This window comes from Mastigoproctus giganteus, chromosome 10 (genome assembly GCF_048544385.1).
Source record: "Mastigoproctus giganteus isolate SK-2022 chromosome 10, ASM4854438v1, whole genome shotgun sequence".
Classification (NCBI taxonomy): domain Eukaryota; kingdom Metazoa; phylum Arthropoda; class Arachnida; order Uropygi; family Thelyphonidae; genus Mastigoproctus; species Mastigoproctus giganteus.
In genome coordinates, this window is record NC_143584.1 from 182,742,691 (window position 1) to 182,760,578 (window position 17,888).

Here is a 17,888-nt window from a genome sequence, read left to right on the forward strand (position 1 = left end):
TGTAACAGTATCAAAAGCGTTCCTGAAATCCAAGTATATGATATCAAAATTATTTTTTGCATCCAGTTCCTTTGTGACCACATCATAGTATCAAATCAAATTGGTCAAAAAAAGACTTTCCCTTAACAAACCCATGCTATGTGTGAACTATTACTGCAGTCTTATCTAGGTGATCCTGCATCACTTCTTTAATCAGTGACTCCATTATTTTCCCCAGAATAGAAGTTAAACTAATGGGTCTTTAATTATTTTTTATTTATTTATTTTTTTTTGATTTGGTAGTTGTTGGCGCATCGGCTTCTGTGGCCATATTGCACCTCCCAAGGTTTTTGCAGTACTTTGATCCAAGCCCGAGGCGGGAATCGAACCCGCGACCTTTGGGTTGCCGGGCAGGTACTTTACCCACTCGGCTAGTCCGGTCGGCATTAATTATTAATTAATTATTTGTGTCGCCCTTTGAACCCCCTTTGTGAATTGGGGATATATTTGCACATCTCCAGTCCATGGGGACCTCCCCTGAATCTAAGGATGCTCTCATAATTATGGCTAAGGGTTTGCTTGCTGCCTAGTTCAATATAACTCGATAGATTCCATCTGCCCCAGTGCCTTTTTTATGTTTAACTTCAACAATTTCTCCTCCACTTTGCCCTCCATTGTTACAAAATCATTTAGCTTCGTTAGAGTTTATTAAACTTCTGTCCTCCCCTTCCTTACAGAATTCCTCTGTGTGAATGTAGATTAAAAATACTCATTCAGTTTGTCAGCTATCTGAGCAGAATTACTAACAGTCAAACCACCAACACCAAGTGAACCAATCTGATTTATCCCCTTCCTTCCAGAGTTTACATAAGTAAAGAAGTCTTTGTTGTTTTTCTTTGCATCCTTTGCCAAGGATTTCTCGTAATCGGCCCTCACTTGCATAACCTCCTTTGTGACGTGATTAAAGACTAGCTTATATTTGCCATAGGCTTCTGTGTCACCTGATAATTTATATGCATCCCACGCATTTTTCTTTTCTGCCACGAGCTTCATTAGTTCATCTGACATCCATTTAGGTCTAAATCTTAAACAGTATTTCTTAGTTTGTATGAAAAGCCTAATAGCTTCCAAGATTAATTCCTTGAAGGCTTCCCATTTACAATTCAACATTGGTAACATCATCAGTTGATCCCACTGTATAGAATTTAAAAAGTGTCTGAGACCACTGTAGTTACCTTTACGAAAACAAAAACCTTTCCCTTTACTCTCGGTGGTAGTTACATCTTTAAGTAAATTCACATCAGTACACTGTGTTAATCTTGCATATCTCTCTCTCAAACAAATAGTAAAGAATAAACCAACTGAATATTCTTTTTTGTTCCAATGGGAACAGTGAGTGTGGAGGATAGAGTTAAAGTGATATGTGAAATTGAAAACAGAGAAAATAAATCTATTTATCCTGCATTTCTTTTGGTCAGATCAGCAGTGCATAGAATTTAATATTCACTGGGGAGACACAATATGATGCAAAGGACAAATCTTTGAATAATATTTATGAGTTAACTAACCATTTTATTAGTTTAATTTTTATAACAAAGTTCATATTTGTGCATATACTTTCTGTACAGTAATGCTCATAGGCACGTCGTGGTGAGCTACAGTGGGCTCGCGAGAGCCCATTATTATTTTTTTTGAAAATTTGCGAGCCATTGTTGAGACGATCATTTATTTTACAAATGAAATCCTAAATGCGCAATTATTGAGTATCCAGAACCGAAACTACAGTGGAGCGAACAGGGCCCAATTTCCAGCATTTTAATGGCGCAATCGATCAGTTATGTTTTTTAAAATTGCTTCATTTTTGATTTAATTACTGTCGGACCTCTGTTTAACCAACTTCTTTATACCGAATTTTTTAAAATTCCCCTTGGTAATTACATTTAAAATACAGTAGTTTCCGTAGAATGAAAATTATTTCCATGTAACGAACAGATTAGGAGAGAAAACTTTGTATGCATTGTTCTCACCTCTGCCCTTTAGGTACATAATTAGAAAGAGTGAATTAAGGGTGAAAGGGATTACCGTTCCACAAAGTTAGTGGTGGCCGTAAAACTTATGCAGCCACATTCCGAGAAATCGCACTAGTCAATATGCTTTCCATAGCCAGTCAGAGGATTAAGAAGATTCCCGACATGGATAATAGCCTCTGGTCAATCTGTGTTGTGGTTCCCCTTTACTCCGACAAACGGGCGTATGTTTTTTGGAGAAGTGAGTGATCCATGCCTTCCAGTAAATTTCTCCTGTCTATGTTTACATGGTCACAGTAGCTGAATATCTGAGTGATTCCGATATTTTGCAGTATTCAAAGAACTAGTGACAGTAGCAACGTATGCGGGGGTGGATTGAGGAAACTAAGATATTATATAAACTTTACGAAGATGAAATGTTGACAGATTTTGAAACTTTGTCGATCCTTTCACTGCACAGAAAATGTTCTAAAATATAATGGCATACAGGCAATAATTAAAAAAAAAAAACTAGCGTGAATTAAGGATGATTGCTAAAGAACTTGATGTTGAAACCACAAAGATCGGTCGTGTGTTCAGGCTACGAATAGTAATTGCGAGTTAAGGGAGTTATCCTGCATTGCGCAAACATTCTGAATCAGAGGCCGCCGTAGACCAGTGGTCAGGCGTGCGAGTGCATAAATATACGTGCCTTGAGTGAACTGGGTTCAAGAACTGTGACTACTGAATACGGTGCTATTTCTTGTATTCTCTCTACCTTGTGAACTCCTCTGACCGTGTAGTCACCCTGGAGTATAAACAGAAAATTTATTTTTATTTGGGATTGTTAAAGCAACTTTTAAATCTGGAATTTCTTAACCATTTAGCACTAATGATCAACATCCTGCAGGAGCTCTCTTACATTTCAGAAGCTTTACAGATTCACTATGGCAAAAGCAGATAAATTAATTATTCAAACTATCAATGCTATTGCTAATTTGAAAAATTCTGAAGGAAAATATGAAGCTAAAATTGAGAGCATGTTGAAGTGGAAAGAATTTGAAGGAATCAAAATCGAAAGTAAGAACAGTAAAATTACCTCGTGACAAGTTATTAAATGCATTGTTTTATCCAGGATAAGTTATTAATGGAACAGGGTGGTTTTAAATTAAATAAAGAAAATAATCATATCACTGAAAGAAATTTTAAACACATTCTACCGGAAATTGTGAAAGAACTTTCATCTCTGTGGCAAGACTAAAAACCGAATAAGAAATTTGTTTTCTGATAAAATATGAAATAAAAATTAATGATTTTAGAGATTTTGTCGAAGACAGTTTATCTATAAAATCGAGTGAAATTCCCTTTACAATTAAGAAAGCCAGAAATATCTTTGAAACCACTGCGATTAGCAGTGCTTAAACTGAGCGAGCTTTCAGCGTATCAAATAATATTGCGTAAATGAATGAATAATGTTGAAAATTAAACATGTTGCAGATTATGATGACCATACATCTAAATGGAAAACCATTGCTTCTATTTGATCCGGATCGTTATGTCAGTATTAATAAAGAAGTAAATTTCATATGGCAATTTTTAAAAGAAAATTTTCTTGAATATTTGTGCAATATTTTTTTCATGTAATCTGTGATTTTTGTGTACCTTTTTAAAACAGTTTGTTTTTTACGTAATACAGTATTTGTTTTTATATTCTAGAATGTTTTGTGATAATTCGTTATTTGTAATATGGGAAATATTTTTGTTATTTTTTATTCGCAATATTAAAATTTTATCATGAAAAAAATGTATCCATTATATTTCCCTAGTTGTAAAAAAAAAAATAAAAAAGTCGCGCGTCTGCCGAGCACGAGCGGTAGATGGTTTTATGTGAAACATCCTTTTGGAGGGGAGGGGGGGGTGCCTACCGAGTAAATCTGATCAGTCACGGAAGTGACGTCACTTCCGTGACCGATCAGATTTACTCGGTAGGCACCCCCCCTCCCCTCCAAAAGGTTGTTTCACATCAAAAAGTCGGCAAAAGTGCGAGCCCACTGTTAAAATATTTGCAGCTCACCACTGGGCACGTCCATAGCAAGGCTGGGAGGGCTAAAGCCCCTCATGAACCTTTCAATTTACTTTATGTAATTGTACTGTCATGTGTTGACACTTGTGAAAAATACTAATGCAGGAGAAAACAATAGGCAACTCAAAGTCTCATTAGATCTCATCCATAATGTTAGTATAGTGTAGGAAGTAAAATGAGTCATCTTCAGCTATCTGTTGCATTTCTGTCAGTTATAATGATTTTTTTCTGGAGCATACAAGCCCCCAAACAAAGTTTTTAGGTGATAATGCTCATATTGTTTCTATGGAAAAATGCATTACCACTTTGAAACAATTAACCTATGAATGAGCTTTTGAAACAAAAAGCATTCGTAAATTGGACTTCCTACATGCATTCATTTTATTTTTATTTCCACTATATAACAGAATTTTACTTAATGAATTTTTGAGCTTCACATTTACAAAGTTTCAAAATGTCAAAATTCAAAAATTTACATGGTTGCCATTTATTAGATGAAAGGCCCTGTCAAGATTTAAATGTCGGAATGCAGTCCTCCACTACAAGAAATGGTCACAGTAACACTGGATTCATTTTCGTCATTGCACCATTTTATGAAGGGATCCCATTGATACTGTTCAATAGAAGGCCTGACATAGCCGAATCGTCAGGATTGTGAGAGCAGTAGCACACATTCTTTGAGTGGACCAGGGTTCAAGTCTGTGACTACTAAATATGATTAACATTTCTATTGATTGATTTATTGTAAACTCTACTCACCTGGTGGTCGTGCCAGAGTATAAACAAGATGAGGTAATGTCCAAGCTTCCATCTTAACATGGCCATGATTAGATATACAGCTATGTCTAATTTATTTTTTTAAAAATGCGCAAACTTGATGTTTTAGAATCTTGTTTAAAAATCTGCAGTATGATCCAAAGTCTTAAATTCTCTGCATCATATACAGTGCAAAAAAATAAACAGAGAAAGAAATTTGATATAAAGGCATCTCCAAGGCATTGTTCAATTGATTAAATAAGGAATCAGATTACTTTTTTAAATATTTACTGATTAGATTAAATTCTCCAAATCCAAATCTTTTTTTTTTTTTTTGAAGTGATTAGGAATTTTCAATAAAAACATTTTCTTCTTTCTTGATGTTCCAAATATGATAATATTTGGATAATATTAGAATAAAGGGTACTAATAAATTTTTTTAATAGTACCCTTTATATATTATGGTTAACTAAGTACACAATGAAAGCATTCCACAGCATTTACAGTGAGCAAAAATAGGAAACAGATAACATTCTAAACAAACTAATAATTTAACAAAGTATAAATTAAAATCAAATAAAACAGTTCAAATTTGGAAACTGATTGAATTTCATGATGTGTTTATTGCACACTTGTTCATGTTATGTATAAGGCAACCTCTGTATAACACGGTACTTCTACAACATGCTTTCGCTCTAACACGATTGATAAATTGCGGCAATCCTCGCACAACACTGTACTTCTACAACAAAGTTTTACTCTAACACAGTTTGAGAACTGCTGGAAATCTTGTATAACACGGTATTTTTGAGCTTTTATGCTGGGGAAAACCTGCTATTATGTTAGATGTAATTTTAAATGTTTCCATTCCTTTTTGTGAATCCCTGCTGTTGACTCGCTAGTCGTTATCGCCTTTGTGATATTTTTATAAAGCACATTTCTGGAGGTCACTACCATAAAACAATTTGCAGTTTCTGGTTTTATTGGTCTTTTCTGTTAGTGTAATCAATTATAAATGGGTAGTAAACTTGATCTTCTTGCATTTGCTATAGTACCAGTAGCTAGAATTCTGTGGGTTTTCACATTATTATGGTGAAATGTGTTTCCCCTTCCATGAAATATTCAATCATATAAAAAATATAAATAAATTTTCAGAAACTCATTACTCTGTATCGTGTCTGTTGTAACTTCATGAGTGCCGTGTTCTTTGTTATCATTTTTACTGTTTTAAATTTTTTTACAACCAAAAAAAAAAAAAAGTCAGTGCACAGAAATATCAATTAGTATGTACATATTACAGAATGTATTAATTAAGCTATGTATGCAAGCGTAAATTTATTTTTATTTTTCTAACTGGAAAATATTCTTCCGATTTTCACGTATCATTTAAAGCGGGGATCCGCTGTATTTTGTTGGGAGATCCCTGGGTTAGGATCTGTGCTATTGAACTTGTGCTTGTTTGAAACCATAAAAAATAATTGTGACTTCGAAGAGTGCAGAAGGTACATGAAATCTAGATGCTGCAGAAGAGATTGTGCTTAGCAGCGATGAAGAGAAAGAAAATTAAATGAACGTACATTATCTCACATATAAGTATCACAGTTTGTAAGGTAAGACCTTTGTTCTGTTATTACTATTTAAGTTACTACTATTATAAAAATAAAGTTAAAATGTTAAGTTATTACTTAACAGATAGTTATAAAAAAAATGGCATATTTTTGTTAGCTTTTGGAATGTAAGCCCCCTTTTTGTACTGGCGGCTCTTAGTCCTGTATAACAGTTTCAATTACACAAGATTTTGTAGGAACCAAACTACCATGTTATACGAAGGTTACCTGTAATTTACGGCAATTTTTCATATACATATATTTATTTTAAATTAAATTTTAGAATGTTTGCTGTTTCCTTTTGTGCCAAAGCAACTAAGGGTATTGTGAAGCATCAGTGTATGTCTGTGAATTACGTGCATTCCGTGGTCGGTGTGCCTATATGAAAACCCCACAATTTTGGGTGTAATAATGCACAACCCTCAACCAAATAATAACTGGATGACAATGTAAATAAAGCCCACAAATTCCTCCTGCCTTGACAGATTTGAACCTAGGCATTTTTCATACAAGCTGAAGAACAGTAATCATAGCACTGTACTACTCAAGCAGTAAATTATAACTGATATGCACAGTGTAAAACCAAAATTCAGAACAACTTTAAAAAAATACAACAGAGGTGTGCTTCTGAAATACAGCTGCACTAGGTCTCATGGTCTTAGCACCAGCTCTGATTGTAATATAATGTATAATCAATTATTTAAGTATTTATCTAATTCACCAGATTTTCGAATCTGTTGAAATTGTCGGTTTCAAAATTCATAAAAATGATAGGTGTATCAAAACTTATTTTGCACACATGGATACCTTGCCGTGGGCCTGGGTGGTGTACATTATAACTCTATGCTGTGGCTCACCAGTGGTATTATACACAAATTAAAATGATTATTTAATCATTTTATTTTTGCATACGCATGCTTGAGTTTATCATGGTTCTAGCTCATATTGACTGCTAAATACGGTGCTGTTCTTGTAAGCTCTCTCTCATCTTGCAAACTCCTCTGGCTTTATTTCAATAAATTAGCTTATTTTAATATATTGGCAGAAATGGAGGATCATACTGGTATAAAGACTAACCAACATCTCATTCCAGGGATGAATATAATACTGATTATGTAGGACAAAATCTTCCTATTTTTAATACTAGCTAACGTCAAAAGATGTTAGCTAGAGTTAGCATTAGCATTAGTAGAGGCATTTGATGCAAGAAAGCAAGCTTATGCGGCATCAGCCAAAAAAAAAAAAAAAAAAAAAAAACCAAATAAATAAATAAAAAATAACAACTTCCACTTCACCCCTCTGTTCGTTCGAAATACCTGTCCAGCTGAGCCTTAAACTTATTTAGGCTATCAACTTCCACGACAAGGGATGGAAGTCTATTCCACTAACCAACCACCCGCTGGCTAAAGGCAAATTTCCTCACGTCTATCCTACATCTGTCTTTTCTCAATTTGAATTTATGCCCTCTCAGGTGATTATTCTGAGCAAGAGGAAGAATCCCATCAGCATTGAGCATGCTCAAACCATTCAAGGCTTTATACACCTCTATCAGATCACCTCGCCGGTGCCTAGTCTCCAGACACTGTAATTTGCAAAACTTAAACCTTTCTTCGTAAGAGCACCCCTTTGTTCCATTCACTAATCTTGTTGCCCTTCTCTGTACTTGTTCCAGCATCTCTACATCCTTTTTGAAATGAGGCCTCCAGACCTGTATACAGTACTCTAGGTGTGGTCTGACCATTGCCTTATACAAGGGAATAATCACCTCCTTATCCCTGCTAGAAAAATTCCTATATATCATCGACAACACACCATGAGCTACCCTTGCAGCCCATCTGCACTGCTCAGAAAACTTCATATCTGCCTGCACAACCACCCCCAGGTCCCTTTCATTCTCTACCACTGTCAGTGTAGTACCACAGAGTTGATACGTTGCTCTGGGGTTGCTGTTTCCCATATGTAGTACTTTACATTTGTCAATGTTAAACTTCATTTGCCACCTCTCAGCCCATCTGCTCAACCTTTCCAGATCCTGTTGCAGTAGCATAGTGTCAGTAGTGTCCTTGACAACCCTGCCAACCTTTGTATCGTCTGCAAACTTGGATATTAAGCTTGATATACCATCATCAATATCATTTATAAATACAGAAAACAATAATGGACCCAATACTGAACCCTGAGGGACTCCACTAATAACATTAGTCCACGATGAGCAGTGTCCATTGATTACCACTCTCTGTCTTCTCCCCCTCAACCACCCCTTTATCCATAGCAGCAATTTGTCTCCAATGCCACACTGCTCCAATTTGTGCAGCAGTCTTCCATGTGCAACAGTATCAAAAGCCTTTCTAAGATCCAAGTATATAATATCAAAGTTATTCCCTGCATCCAGTTCTTTTGTGAATGCATCATAGTATCCAATCAAATTGGTCAGGCAAGACTTCCCCTTAACAAAAAGTTAAAAATTAACAAAGAGTTAAAAATAAAGGTTTCATCATCCTTCATTATTAATATTACATTCATTCCTAGCATGAAGCTCAAGTTTACATTATACATTGGAAATTTCATCAATGTACTGAAATACAGTAAAACACCTCACTTTAATATGGAGGGGGAAGGCCTGTCTATTAAACTCTAAAGAAATGCATAAAGCTGCTAAGTTGCTATATCATCATGAAAAACAAATCTACTGTAAAAAAAAAAAACATTGTGTTGTAATACTGTATTTTGCTGCACATACAGGTTATATGGAATAGAATATAAAAAATTTTGTTGTATTGTACAGCAGCAATGAAACCTCTGACCGAGGGCTTCAGAGTCTGAAGAACTCTCAAGTACTCTCGCAGAAGTTCAGATAACTGCCTGCTGATGTCTGACCACATGGCAGGCTAGTGGAAGTTGATGGTGAGGAAAATTCTGGATCCTGGCAGAGAAAATATTTTAACTGATGGTAAATACCATCAGAGTGAGGAAGTTATGTCACCTTGTTCAGTGAACAATGTCCGTTATTTTCAATGTCTGTTAAACTGAAGTCCATCAAAACAAGAGTTTAGCGGCGCCTCCGTAGCCAGGTGGGAAGGAGCAGCAGTGCGTAGCACACGCTTCTTGATTAGACCGGGGTTCGAGCCCGTCACCACCAAATACGGAGGATGCGGAAAGGTCAGGGAATGACCACCGCATATCTCGGAGCAATATGGCCTTAGTTGCTAATGCTCCTAAAAACCAAAAAATAACAATATATAACAAGAGTTTACTGCATGTTGAAGCAATGTGAGAAGTGTGTGGTGAGGAGGCAAGTGACCTTACTACTCATTATTATAAAGTATGCTCCATAAAAGAGCCGCAATTATCATCTCATTCCAGTTATGATCTTATTCTTACTTTTAAACACTATCTTCTGATATCTGCAAGAGTTATAAAGAATTTATCATACACAATTAATTCTTTCAGTCTATACATACATGTATGCGTTCTTTTAATCTCTACATAAATGCATATTCTTTGAATGAGGGTTGCTGCTCAATTACCCAATTATGCAACACATGCCCCTTGGGTAAACAAAAAATGCAGCACATATTTATTGCCAAGGAACCAGTCCTATCAGCTACACAGGTAACAGGAAAGATAGACAGCTACCACCAATGAAACAACTGTCAAAAAAAATTAAACAAATATTAATTTCTATTTCTAATATTAATTTAAAACACTTAGAAATTTTTTTACTTAAATATATATTTGCTATACAACCAGATACTGATTGATCCCAACAGTACCGAATTTGTAAAACAAATATAGAAAGGAAGAAGGAATAAAGATAGCTAAACCATCAATATCTTCCCAAGAGGAAACTGGTGGTCAGCTGGCAGTCACACATACATACATATGCATATATATATATATACATACAGGGTGTCTCAAAAATACATTGCATAACTTCAGGAATGAGTTCCTCATATGTAGACAATAAAAATATTTTATATCAACATAGTTCCGGAAATGCTTGGTTTCCGAGTTTTGAAGGTCTGTCTATTACACTTAACTGTTCACATTACCTTATAATGATTGTTCAAAATGTCCACCCTCTGCCTGAATACAGGCCTCACATCGACATCTCATGGACTTGCAAAGATGATGCCAAATTCCTGGCATGTTTTGTATTGTCTCACAACCTGCCACAATTTTATTGCGGAGAGTTTCGACATCAGCTACCGGAGTCGAATATACCAATGACTTTAAATGGCCCCACAAGAAGAAATCTAGTGGGTTTAAATCAGGTGAGCATGGAGGCCAGGCAGTTGCTCCACCTTTACCTATCCACCGACCAGGAAACCTTCGATGGGACGACACACCACTGATCATTTGTCAACAAGCACACTTATTGACGAATGATCAGTGGTGTGTCATCCAAGAAATCAGGCATGTTGTTTTCCAGAAAGTTTCTACGCCTGCCCTGTGAGTTTGTTTGGAAGCACATGGGGTTCAAATAACTTATCACCAAAAACACCAGCCCAGATGTTGAGGCTGAACCGTTGTTGGTGATGTGATGGAAGAACTGCATGTGGGTTTTCCTCAGCCTATACATGCTGATTGTGAAAGTTTTGGATTCCATCTTGTGTGAGCTGTGCTTCATCTGTGAATATCACCTAAGGCAGAAAAGTGAGGAGTTGTACCACACTGCTGCAAGAACCACTGGCAGAATATTACTCGTGCAGGGTAATCTGCTGGTGACAAGGCCTGTGCCCGTTGCAGATGGTAAGGATACAGTTGGTGTTCTTGCAACACTCTCCAAATAGTTGAACGTTGAACAGACAGTTGCATTGCTATTCTGCGTGTGCTGATTCCAGGAGTGGCATGCACAACATCCAAAATCTCCTCCTCTACTTCAGGAGTCATAGACCTTGGTCGTCCTCTGTCGGCAGCACGAGGTGTAAAGGTCCCATGTTCACAAAGGTGGCAATGGATACCTTCAAACGTTTTCCTGTCTGGACATCTTCGTTCTGGGAACCTTTCGTGATACAAACGACGAGCCTCCAAACCGTACATAAAGTGCATATCCGCTTGCTCCTGATTTGAGTACATGATCGGAATGGAAACTACCAGATTTTGTCAGTACCTTGTGATGAAGGAAATCACCTGCAGGAGATAAGAGATTCCGGTTAATAACTCGGGAACCAAGCATTTCCGGAACTGTGTTGATATAAAATATTTTTATTGTCTACATATGAGGAACTCATTCCTGAAGTTATGCCGTGTATTTTTGAGACACCCTGTATAAGTTAGTAGTCGTGAAAGGCAACGTGCTAATGTTACGGTACTCATAATGCTAATTATGGAGAACAAAGGGTGAACGGAACAGAAATCGCTATCACTGTGAACAAAGAAGGGAGCTAAGATAAAGGAGAAGTAATAAGAATAATTTAGTGCTGTTCATCCTGTGACCTCGGTGCCTTCATTGAGGGCCAGAAACCAAAATCAAAGGAGGAAACGGCAATAAATCATTATTATTAATAATAATATCTTAAACCGTTGCTTCCTTTAAAACATATATATATACACACCATATGTCATCAAGTCTAAGGTTTTTTTCACATTTTAACATCTCTGAAATTGGGGTGCATCTTAAAGTTGATGGTGTCTTACAATCACTCTCAAAAGACAGTTGCAGGAAGGATAGTCATTGGGTGGGAAGAAGATTATTGCTAGGCATGCAGGAGTGCCTGCATGAGCACATGCATATCTGTTCATCCTGTTGCTACTTCAGTTACGTTCATTGGTGCTAGTAATTAAGTGTAACTAAATACCATGTGTAACTAAAATTTGGGTATCTAATAGCCATTTAAAATGTCTTCAAAAAGATTTCACTGTGATGCCACATTGAAACAAAAACTTATTATGTAAGTAGAAAAGCACAGAAACAAAGAAGTGGGATGTAAATTTGATGTAAGTGAAGCAAATATTCATCAATGGAGAAATGACTGCAGCTCCATATTTTCTTGCAAAACAACAACCAAGTGCTTTACAGTACCTAAAAAAAAAAGAAGATACCCACAAACAGATGAAGCTGTATTATGTTTTGTTTCAGAGATACATAAAAAAGATTGCCAATTACATGCTAAGCAATACAACAGAAATCAGAAGAAATTGACAAATCCCTCAGAATAGATGAGAAAATATCAAAGCAACGAGAGGCTGGTGTGACTAATTCATGCATTGTGTGGGACTATTATTAAGGTGTGACGGAACATCAATTTGTCAAAAACTTCCTGCTGACTTTCAACATAAGCTGCTTAACTTCTAGCGGCATGTAATTCAAATGAGGAGAAAACAAAACTATGATTTTAGTCAAATAGGAAATGCTGATGAAACCCCAGTATTAGCATTAGCATTAGTAGAGGCATTTGATGCAAGAAAGCAAGCTTATGCAGCATCAGCCAAAAAAAAAAAAAACCCACTTCCACTTCACCCCTCTGTTCGTTCAAAATACCTGTCCAGCTGAGCCTTAAACTTATTTAGGCTATCAACCTCCACCACAAGGGATAGGAGTCTATTCCACCAACCAACCACCCGCTGGCTAAAGGCAAATTTCCGCACGTCTATCCTACATCTGTCTTTCCTCAATTTGAATTTATGCCCTCTCAGGCGATTTTTCTGAGCTAGAGGAAGAATCCCATCAGCATTGAGCATGCTTAAACCATTCAAGGCTTTATACACCTCTATCAGATCACCTCGCTGGTGCCTAGTCTCCAGACACTGTAATTTGCAAAACTTAAGCCTTTCTTCCATTCACTAATCTTGTTGCCCTTCTCTGTACTCGTTCCAGCAGCTCTACATCCTTCTTGAAATGAGGCCTCCAGACCTGTATACAGTACTCTAGGTGTGGCCTGACCATTGCCTTATACAATGGAATAATCACCTCCTTATCCCTGCTGGAAAAATTCCTGTATATCATTGACAATACTCCATGAGCTAAGTATTCTTCGATATGCCTCGAAATTACACTGCCGATGCTAAAGAAATCAAGACCATTAGTACAGGTTACAAAAAACAATGTATAGCTGTGATGCTATGCATAACGGCTGATGGCCAAAGGTTGCCACCACATATAATTTTAACGTGCAAGACAATAGCAAAGAATGAAATCTTCCCCAAAGATGTTATTGTGCATGGGCAAAAAATGGATAGATGATACACTAAAAGTTGTCTGGAATAGAGCATCCAGACATTTGTCTGGGTGCTCTATGTAACCTACTTAGTATGTTAGTTCTTGATGCATTTCATGGACATTTATCTGAACAGTTAAAGAATAAGCTGGCTGAAAAGTGTAGTGACTTGGTTACTAATCCTGGTGGCATGACTAGCCAACTGCAACCCCTTGACATGTCAGTCAACAAACCATTTAAAGGACCATTTGGGGAAGAAATATGAGTCCTGGTTACTGACTGAAAACCTTCCATTGATACCTTCTGGTAACATAAAGAAAATGCCAGCATGCATCAAAACATGCAAAATGGGTGTCAGTGGCTTAGAAGAAAATCCTGGAGACAACAGTGGAGCACTCTTTTAAGAAATGCTGCATCACCAATGCCTTAGAGGATGATACTGTTTGAGAAAACACGGACTCTAAGTCGAAAAGTGATTCAGAGGAATCAGACTCTGAATGTGAAGAAGTTTCAGACTCTGATACTAAAGAAGCAAATGAAGTATAATATACAATAAAATGTCAGTAAATTGTATTCGGTTGAAATAAATTATTTTTGTCAATTTATTTTAGCATTTCATTTTTTCCTTCTTAGTGGTATTGAAAATAATAGTGTCTTACAATTGATTGCACCTTAGAATTGATGAAAAATAATATATATATATATATATATGTAGGTATACATACATATTTTCTGAATGAATGTAGCTGCTCAATTACCCAATGATACAACATATGCCTCTTGGGTAAAAAATGCAGCATTTATATTGCTGTCAAGGAACCAGTCCTATCATCTACATAGGTAACAGGAAGGACTAGACAGCTAACAACATTGAAACAATTCTTTAAAAAATTTAAAAAGTGTGTAGCTTCTTTTAATTCTTTAGGAATATATGCAGTTTACAAATTATAGTTATAAAAATGTTTCTTAACAGAAATAGCCTCACATTTTTAACATCTATAATGTAAACAACTAGCATATACATGAAGCAGCAGATACAGAAAGGAAATTTTCATGGCATGATGATCAATATATAGAATATTTATACTATGGGTATACTTGGAGACATCTCTAGGCAACCTGATTTACAGCTCAAATACAAAATCAGTAAGTTTTTTAAATTAAGCTCCACACCTAGTCAAACATTATCAATTGGTATTAATACTGTAATAGTAAGGATGCAAGGAAGCATCATAGCATTTGTAACATCAGCCAAAAAAAGAAAAAAGAAATCAAAGCTCTACCCATTCCCCTCTTTGAATTTACACAAATTTTCTATCACAATAAGTTTGGGCGGGAGCTTGTTCTAGTGGTTAATTTCTTAACCTACAAAAGGGATAAAATATCCCCGGCATTTAGTTAGTCAAACCTCTAAGGTTTGACTAACTAAATACATACGGTATCTTAAAATACCTTATATACATACGGTATCTTAAAAAGATGCACACACATTTCAATCACAAATATTTAATCAAGTATTTATGGTTGAACTTAAAATTTTTTTTTTCAGGCTACTCGAAGTCATTAGCATACAGTAGAAAACCAGCCACGCTTCAACAACAGAATGAAATTTAGCATATAAAGCTATCTCAGCAGTTACACTGAAGAATATTTGTCATTCGGTTGTTTGCATCTGTAAACAGTGCCTAAAGTAAAGAAGTAAATGGTGGTCAATTTGATCATCTACACTAGTTTATCAGGGGGTGGTTGAGGGAGAGAAGATAGAGTGGTAATCAATGGACACTGCTCATCATGGACTAATGTTATTAGTGGAGTCCCTCAGGGTTTAGTGTTGGGTCCATTATTGTTTTCTGTATTTATAAATGATATTGATGATGGTATATCAAGCTTAATATCCAAGTTTGCAGACGATACAAAGGTTGGCAGGGTTGTCAAGGACACTACTGACACTATGCTGCTGCAACCGGATCTGGAAAGGTTGAGCAGATGGGCTGAGAGGTGACCAATGAAGTTTAACATTGACAAATGTAAAGTACTACATACGGGAAACAGCAACCCCAGAGCAACGTATCAACTCTGTGGTACTACACTGACAGTGGTAGAGAATGAAAAGTACCTGGGGGTAATTTTTTTTTTTTTTTTTTTTTTATGAGAACCCCAAACACGAGAGGTATTATAACCTATAGTACTTAGTACCGTGCTTGGGTTGGAGGTTGAGAAGACGAAAGAAGATATTTGTTGATATTGGACTTGAACTTCTGTAGATTGTAATTTTCAGGAAATACGTATGAAGGAAGGTTGTTCCAGAAAACGGCAGTTGAATGAATAAATGAGGAAGATGAAAAGTTGGTTCTGTGGCTTTGAAGTTGGGCAGTAAATGGATGTTGGCTGGTGGCGGCACGTGTTCGGACTGTTTTGAAAGAGAGAGCGGGAATTATAGAAGCCAATTCAGAAGAACAGTGCCCATGGAAGTATCTGTAGAAGAGGCATGCAGCAGAAACAGTGTGCCTATGAGAAAGCGAGTGGAGAGACTCTGTTAGAGATGAATAATTAATTAACCTAACTGCCCTCTTCTGAATGGAATCAAGAAGCCTGAGAGAGGTTTTGGGGGCACCACCCCAGATGTGGGAACAATATTCCATGGCAGGGCGAATTTGCGATTTACACAGAGTGAGCAGCTGTTTGGGAGAAAAGTAACGCCGAGAGCGAAAGAGAAAACCAAGTTTTTTAGATGCAGAGGAAGCAATATTTGTAATGTGCTTGTGCCAAGAGAGATTAGAAGTCAGGGTAATCCCCAAAAGAGAAATATCATTTTGCCTAGAAATCGGAGTGTCACTAAAGATAAGCATAGGAGCAGAAGAATCCTTTTTGCGAGATATAAGACAAGATTGAGTTTTAGAAGGGTTGAAATCAATTAAGTTGTCTTTGCCCACTGGAGAATTACCTGAAGATCGGCATTTAAGGAATTGGCAGCAGATTTTCGAGAACTTGAAGCTGATTGAGCTGGACAAGGTTTCTCAAAATGGAAAGTTGAATGCAATGTGCTATCATCGGCAAAACTATGGATAGGATTTCCAGTCAATGGAAGAAGGTCATTGATATACAAGAGGAAAAGAGTGGGGGAAAGAACTGAACCTTGGGGGACACCGGCATTAGTGGAGAAGTTAGAAGACAGAGAGCCATCTACCATCACCCTCAGTGACCGATCAGAGAGAAAACTGGATAACCAATTACTAAAAGCAGTTGGCAAACCATAAGATGGAAGCTTGTTTAGAAGACCTTTATGCCAAACACGATCAAAAGCCTTTGAGATGTCAAGAGCAACTACTTGTGTTTCACCGAACCTTTCCATTGAATTAGTCCATAAATGGGTAACATAAGCCAGAATATCACCAGTGGATCGACACTGACGGAATCCACAATGGCGATCATTGATCAGACGGAAGGTTTCTAGGTAGTTTAAGAGTTGGCGGTTAATTGATTTCTCCATTACTTTAGAAAGAGTAGAAGTAATTGTAATGGGACGATAATTCGATGGGAGGGATTTGTCACCCTTTTTAGGAACTGGCTGGATATGAGCAAATTTCCAAGCAGAAGGAAAAACACCTTTGGAATAAGAAAGTGAAAAAAGGCAGCAAAGAATAGGAGTAAGTTCAGGAGCACAGGTTTTGAGAACAAGTGGAGAAATACCATCAGGACCTGGAGCTTTCTTAGCATCAAGATTCATCAAAATCCTTCTGATATCCTTTTGACGGAAGACCACAGGAGGCATTAAATGGAGTGTGTTAGGAATGGTGGGAGGTGTTTTACCAAGATCATTAATACATGAGCTCGAAGAAAAATGGGATGCTAGCAGCTCAGCTTTATCCTTGGCTGAAGTGACAACAGAACCATCTGGTTTGGACAGAGGTGGGAGCAGAGATGGGCAAAAGTTTTGGCAAGAGACCAGAATGCTCGGCTACCATTAGGGCAAGAAGCAAGTTTTCTACTCATAGCCTGTTCAAACTCTAGTTTGGACTGATTAATAACTGCTTTACAATTGTTGCGAGCTTTGGTGTAGGCAGAAAATGAAACTGAAGAATTAGAAACAAGCCAATTACGATATGCAATGTTCTTCTCTTGGACAGCCTTGGCACATTTATTGGAAAACCAAGGTTTAGATAAAGGACGAGATTTTAAAGTGGAGTGTGGGATAAAGGATTCCATTCCTGCAAGAATAATTTCACTGACACGATCTGAGCAAACGTTGACATCAGAAGTTTTGAAACAGTAATCAGACCAAGGAAAAGAAGAAAAG

At 36.9% G+C, this 17,888-nt stretch overlaps 1 long non-coding RNA gene across 1 annotated transcript in view; it reads right to left on the minus strand.

The window, feature by feature from the left end:
• LOC150079605 (uncharacterized) overlaps positions 1–17,888 on the minus strand; it is a 41,786-nt gene that overhangs the window by 16,571 nt on the left and 7,327 nt on the right. Inside the window, exon 2 of the long non-coding RNA XR_016547558.1 lies at positions 9,893–10,081. This is a non-coding gene — a long non-coding RNA (uncharacterized LOC150079605). The remainder of the gene's footprint in view (positions 1–9,892; positions 10,082–17,888) is intronic.